The sequence below is a fragment of the Pygoscelis adeliae genome, unplaced genomic scaffold (genome assembly GCF_000699105.1).
Source record: "Pygoscelis adeliae isolate BGI_AS28 unplaced genomic scaffold, ASM69910v1 Scaffold22, whole genome shotgun sequence".
NCBI classification, from domain to species: domain Eukaryota; kingdom Metazoa; phylum Chordata; class Aves; order Sphenisciformes; family Spheniscidae; genus Pygoscelis; species Pygoscelis adeliae.
In genome coordinates this window covers 3,178,546-3,185,978 of record NW_008824350.1, presented here as the reverse complement: position 1 = coordinate 3,185,978, position 7,433 = coordinate 3,178,546, and positions in this window count along the sequence as shown.

Genomic DNA, 7,433 nt, shown 5'->3' with positions numbered 1-7,433 from the left:
GAGCAGCGGCCCCCCCGGCCAGCTTCCCCCAGTTTCTGTACTGAGCATGATGTCACATGGTATGGAATGTCCCTTTGGCCAGTTTGGCTGTGCCCCCTCCCAGCTTCTTGTGCACCTCCAGCCTTCTCAGTCGGTAGAGCATGGGAAACTAGAAAGTCCTTGGCTAATGTAAGCACTACCTAGCAACAACTAAAACATCGGTGCCTTATCAATTTTGTTCCCATCCTAAATCCAAAACACAGCACTGTACCAGCTACTAGGAAGGAAATTAACTCTATCCCTGCTGAAACCAGGACACTATCCACCCCTTATTCTATACCATCTGCGTCATGCTCAAGTCTCATATTTTCCATACATTTTCATTAATCACCACCCCTTTTGTTTTCCTATATACACATATATACACACACACACAGATATCATTCCCTTAGTCTGTGGGCCATCCCTCTAAAACTGGATGCATGGTACTTCAGAGGGGTCCTAGCATCTGAAATTCAGGTGAATCAGCAAGATTTGTGCCTTTTCATGGTTTGTCTTGCCCTGCGATAGGCTCTGCTGGGGAGAGAATTTAATGCTACCATTTTGTGCACCTTCCCACCCTGAGACATTCCCTCTGACAGCTCTGTTGGTGGAAGGAGGAGATTAAATCTCTGCAGAGACTTAAACAACAAGAAACCAAGCGATCCCTGCTCACCACAGGAGGGCAACTGCTGAAGCAAATGCCCGAGTCACTGATGCTACAAACAGTGGAATGTGTGCAGGTTATTCTTTTTAAACCAAGTAACATCATTTCTGCTTGGCATTGACGTCATGGCCCCTGCCTGCAGGAAGTTTTCATTCTCACAGGAGTTTCGTGGCAGAAGAGCAAATGGTGCATCTAAAACACACATGCAGCAACCAATGTGCTACGTGTTCAAGGACTGGAGGGAAATTCTCTTTGATGCAAAATGGCTGCTTCTGTTGCCTTCTATCCCTTATATTATATTCTATCCCTTTCCCTCCGTGCTAATAGCCACACTGAGAGCGCTTGCTGCTGGCTTAGTGTGAGCTAGGGGTAATGGGCTTCTTGCCGTTCAAGATGGATGGCAGGAGGGATTTTGCTTCAGGCTCCCCAGGAGGGGATTTATGAGGTGGCTGTTGTAATAGCTCCCTCTTCCTTCACCAGGCCTTGTTATCAATGCCCCACGTGTGCCGAGATTGGGTCACATAGTGGAGGAACACTTCTGCCCATCATACACCAACGTCTGGTTTAGCGCAGCCCTGCAGGCTCCTTCCTCACTGTTCTAATGAGTATATCTGACCTAGGAGTTCATTTGGCCCTGGAAGGCAGTAAGAGGTTGTACTCTGACTCTTCTCCTGCAGTTGTCTTCTCCCTGGTCACCCCAGACTTCTTGGGCCAGTCTTTCACCAGGATCACCACAGGAGCTGGAAAATGGTATCTGCACCCACGTCTGTTGTGGCTGCTTAGGGAAGGGGGGTAGAGATCTCCTTGCTCTTCTTGCATCATCCCTGTCCACTGCACAAACGGTGAAGCCTTTCTCAGCACCAGAGGTTGGTCCTGGTGTCAGAGCTCACCTCGGTTATGGTTAACAGCACAGCCTAGGGCTTGCCTAGTAAGGACTCAATGGTCCTCTCTGTGTTATGTCCTGCTATGTCCATCAGGAGGTAGAACATTTTCCACTGCCCTCTCTTGATCAAGATGGAAGAGGTCTCATAGGTAGAGACAAAAATCTGCTTTCATCCAGGCAGGTCACCACCTGCCAAAGTGTGTGACTTGTGGTTATTGATTATTCTTTCCCTTTCATGTATCTCATTGGAATATATTCATCACTTGTATAAATCTGCAGAGACAAACGAAATTATGACTGACATTAATTTATCCTTTTTTTTTCCTTCTTGCTTCTCTACTTCTATTTCTTTTCTTCCAGTCCTATGTCAGTCTTTCCCCCACTCTTTTTTTCCCCATGGAAGGAAGATTATTCTTGCTAAATAGAGGAAAAAAAAAAAGAAAAATATAAGATTGACTCTTTGCTCACGTGAGTAATCCTGAGCTGTGGGGTCATTTTGTTGTTGGAGACAGTGATAAAGTCACCCTGTAGCCCCAAAGCCAGGTCTTGGTGGAGAGTAAAGGCATGCTGTGACACCACACATCTCGCTGAGACACAGCTGCAGCATCAGCCCTGCAACACACTGTCACCTCCGTGGGAGTCTCTGCCCCAATTTAGCACAACCTTATCCCACCCCCCAGGCTGTGGGGAGGAGATAGGGCCATAGATCTGTTTTTTGGAGAAGTTCCCAGAGGCAAGAAAGCAGCCGTTCAGGAGTACTGCTTTCCAGGTCATAGATGGGCTGGGAGGACTGCTGGCTCATATGAAGCTTTGGTGCTGTCAGGCTCAGTGCTTCCCTCATTGATCCTCGTCCAGGTCCTTTCTCTGGGCCAGATTCCCTCCTGCCCCTGACCAGGCTGGCTGGTCTCCATCCTCGCCTGCTGGCACCCTTCCCCTGCCTCCGTGGCACTGGCATTCGGAGGATGTCTAGGCTATCCTTTTTTCTCCTCCACCTCTTCCCATCCCCCGTGTTTTCCCCTCATTTCTCTATTTCCATTCAGGCCACGTCTTCGCTACCCTCTGTTTTCTCTCATTCTTTCATTTTAGACATGATAGCATTTTTCTTCAGCAAAATTGCAGCTTTTGAGGTCAGCCACCAAGGGTAAACGCATTTACACGTGGGGTTTATAAGGACAGGAAATGCTTTTGGCGTGATTTCCCCAAAGGAGCATTTTAATGCTTTTGAAATTGGGGAACCCAGATATCTGGCTGTGAACCAGACACAGGCAGTCAAACTTGGGCCCCAAACTGTCTACAAAACAAACATTAGAATAAATTCATGCTGTGGCAGCATATTTTCTGCTTATACAGCTCATGCTGGAGTTTTCAAGGAGACTGAAGCATGAAGTCTGACAAGAGGAAAAAGCCATTCTGTCAATAGAGAGCTACAGAGAAATAGTAAGCATAAGGCAAAATTATATATCAAATCTTTAAAGACTGTGACTCCAAAATAGTTTGGTCCGTTTCCTTTGGACTTCACAGGCTATTTCTCCCCTTCTATTGAGGTCAGTTTGGCAACTTTCAGTTAAAATTTATTTTGCCAGTCAAAATCAGAAGTGGACAAAACAAGAGGTTTGTAATTGTCACCACAACTGTTTGCATGCCGTAAGCAGTACTGAGGCAGCTAGAAAAAGAAGAGGTGCTTCAAGCCCACACTGCCATACAGCTACTTTTGAGGCAAAATACAGCTACTGATAAATAGCACACAGCAACAGCAAGCTAGGTGATAAGGTGCTCCACTGAAGCTTTGGGAGGGTTTCTCTTAGTATTGGCATCTAGAGCTGTATGTGGGATTACTCCTGGCAGTGAGTACTAGAAATGTGAGGAGCACCTCGGTGTCCATGTAATGCCCACAGCCTTGTTTTTATGATTGACACTTAGCTTTATGAAGACAGTTGTCTTGTATAAGTTAATGGGGTATTTAGCCATTAGATTGGCAGAGTTCTGCAGGAATAATTACCAGATTTGACACTATCCACTGGAATTAAACATAAAATCACTGCTGGTAACATTTACAGTTGGCACAAACATTAGCAGGCTGGTCTGTAATGATGAGACGAGCACAGTCCTACAGAGGGATCTGCTTCATTTGATAATTTCATTATTCAATCCAAAGCCAAATCTAAAGTTACACATTTCAGGGTGGAGAGTGCAGCCAACCCTTCAGTTGTCCTCAGAAACAGTGACTCAAAAAATACCTGGGAGCAAAGCGGGTGAGTGGTTGAACATGAACTCCCGGGGTGGTGCTGGGCAAAAATCTACTAATGCAATTCCTGGAGACGGCAAAAAGGGGGAATGAGTGGGAATGGGAGGTGATTTTATGTTTTGGTATGATGCCAGCGAAGTAAGTGCTGAAGTCCTGTATCCACTTGCAGGGTGCACATTTGAGAAGGATCTCAAGGTGCTGGAGAGAGAGCAGAGCACCAAAAAGCTAGAAAAAAAGCTGTGCAGTGAAGGACTTCAAGACCTTAACATTTAAATTGTCAAAAAGAAGGCTGAGAGGTGTCATAATTTGAATGCAGAAGTATCTTCAGATAGAGAAGACAGTCATATGAAAGAAGTCTTTCATCACCCGGAGAATGGACAACCCCACTGCCACGAATGGGGGCTGAAGTGAGACAAAATGACAACGCCAGTAACATTTCATCACCAGAACAAATTACAAAGGGGATCGCAGGTTCTTCATTTCTTTTAAGTCTATCAGTTAAAGCAGAGTGTCTTTATGGAAGATGAGCTTTTACCAACCACCAGTTACTGGGCTGTACGTAGGACTGTAGAGTGAAATTGCATTGCCTGTGTGATACAGGAGCTATGGAGAGAAGGCGTAGTGTCTCCCGGTCTTAAGGTGTAAATGTAGTTTGGGTTTTAATAGAAGCTGAACCTTCCTGACTCAGAATAGCCTTGCAAAGTTGATAGGAGAAATTTCTGTGACTACCTGTAAGTGCTAAAGAACCGTCTGGCTGTGTATTATATCATAAGTATCCCAGTCATCACCAAGGGACAGCCACGTGACTAGTGGGTGAGTCCAGCTGTCAGATATACTCGTATCTGGAGGTCAGCAAAAGCAGTGAACCATCACTGGTAAAACAAAGGCACCGGAGTTTCAGGTTAGGCACCCAAAAACCTGGGCTGGTGGAGTCTGTCTGGGCTTCTGAGTGTGGCCCTTCCTCCTCCCGCTGATGGGGGGGGCTCACTTGGGAGAATGGGGGCGCCTAGCCCGCCTCGACCTGCACCTCAGGAAATTCATTAGTTCTTATATACCCATCACGGAAGGAACCTAGAGACACAAGCACAATTTGGTCACCCAGAAATATGTTGTTCCGGTTCTTTAACGTCAGCCTGACATTTCAAATGTGCCTTTTAAGGAGAAGTCAGGGTTGGGGGTGTGTCATTTTTTGCATTCTTGGCCACCCCCAATACAGTCGCTTGCAGGTTCACTTAGGATGGTTACCAGCTACAATTTACCTGCCTGCGTCTTAATGCTGGTCGCTCACAAGGAGTCAAGGGATGGGTCAGAGAGCCAAAACCAGCCTCTTGCTCTTGCCACCAGAGCACGCTTGGCTCCAGCTGCTAAGCAGGGGACATACTGGGCTATGCACTCCCCCTCTGCTCTCTCTCCACCCCTTTACACTATGTGAGATTAGCAGCCCAAATCTGCACGCTGCTACAACACAGAGCACATTTTAATGATTTTAATTACGGTTGCTGCAGCCAGAACCTGACCTGGCTGCTGTTGAGCCAGGACGAACGCTGGGTGGGTGTGCCTGCGTGAGGGAGGCTCCACGCCAGTCCTTGCATACCTGCTTTTGATCTTGGGCATCTGCCATCGGAGGGTGTCTTTGAAGGCAATTGCCCTTTCAGCCACTGCCTGGATGTTTTATCATCTGCAAACTAAGTTTTGCACAGAACTTTCTTGAAGGAGAAATAATCGAAATGTTGCCAGCCTGGAAACTCCTGTCTGCTACAGGTGTCAGTTGAAATTCCAGTTCTCCATCAGCAGTTAGGGCTTTCCAGACTGTTTTCCAGCAACTGTGGCAACAAATTAAATCGCATCTATCATTTAGTGTCTCAGAAGGCTCCACACCACCAGACAAAAAACAGACCATGGGAGGATGTGGAGCTGCCTCTTCGTTTTGCGTGGTACACAGATCCTTCGCTCTGCCTGAGCTTTCTGGAAATGACGGGAAAAAAAACCCCAATGCAAACGTGGAGCAGCGCTGCGGGGCTGACTGCCTGGGGCCAGGGACAGCTCGGGGCAGGGCTGTCCCCAAACCTTGTCCCTCTCTGCAAGGCCCCCAGCATGGGCACCTGCAGCCCTCCCCACACGTGCCACCACTTGCCCGTGGCATTTTCCTCATTCTCGCTGAGATCTACTAAAGAATTTGAGAAATATTTTTTGTTGTTGTTTTTAAGTGTGGAAGAGTAAAGTGAATTTTGGCTTCTGATTATGCATAGTTTGGGTAAGAGTTAGCAGGAGTTTCCAATCCAGTCAGGTGTGATGAGAAGGGAGGCCTCTGAAAGCTGTTCAGCAGCATGCCAGAGCGTAGCAAGGCGTTATTTACAGCATGTGTTTTTAACATGACTTGAAATTCATAAACAATAATACTGACAGCTCGGCTGTGCTTCTCCACAGCATTTCATCCAAAACAGGAGATTTTACAATTTGGACTGTCATCAGAGCTGGTTAGGGCCTTTTGGGTGAAACATTTGATTTGACAAAGCCATCCCTCTTCACAGAAGTGGCTGCAGAATCACAGAATGGTTTGGGTCGGAAGGGACCTTCAAAGATCATCTAGTCCAGCCCCCCTGCCATGGGCAGGGATATCTTGCACTAGATCAGGTTGCTCAAAGCCTCGTCCAACCTGACCTTGAACACTTCCAATGATGGGACATCCACAACTTCTCTGGGCAACCTGTGTCTCGCTTAATCTTCTGTCAGGAGGTTTCTCAGGTCAATGCTGGAAGCAAAGCCCGAAGCAAAGCCCTTAACATGCAGGAGAGGAAGGACACCTCTCTTGATTTGGGTTACAGACCCAAATCCGCGAGTCCTAGCTCGCAGGCAAAGTACCTGGTGACTGAGCCTCCATCTATTCTGGGACAGTCTCTGTTTGGCTCTGGCTTTCTGTCAGGCTCTCTGTCTTTGCTTTCTTCAATTATGTTTCTCTATTAACATTTTCCAGGGGTTATGCTTTTGTTCCACATCAAAACAACACAGATCCTGCAGCATTTCTCAAAGGATGCAACTCCCATTCCCTGGCTGGCCCAAGTTATCATGGAAATTATTAGTTTCCTTAAGCATTTATTGTACTCATCCAGAAATACAAGCTTGCCGTGTTTCAATCTGAAACACTATGCACGGAAAGGAGAAAATTCCACATAGTACCACAAACATCATGCTTGCAAGAAGGTGGTATGTTAATTAATAAAGTCTGGGAGCCACTGGTTTAACATATTAATGAATTTGTTATGCAGAGAGAGATGGAAAGATATATTTCCTTATTAGATTCTTGAATGTCTGATACTTTTATTGTAATTATGTTCTACTTCGTGTCTTTCTTACAAACACTCTAATAGTATTTCTAATGGCATAATTGTGTTAGATAATTATTTCAGCAAAGGGAAGGAGAAATAGGTGATATAGGCCAGATGAACATATTCAGAACTTGAAATAGGAAGGACAGCTGTGGGGGTAGACCCTGGAAGAGAGTTTCTTTTATAACTGAGGACCTGCGGAGAGTGGGATCTGCTTAGGAACAAAGGAGGGTATGAGACAGTGGGTCAGAAGAGCCAGGAGAAAAGAATTGTGTTTTTCCCAAAGGGTTTTGA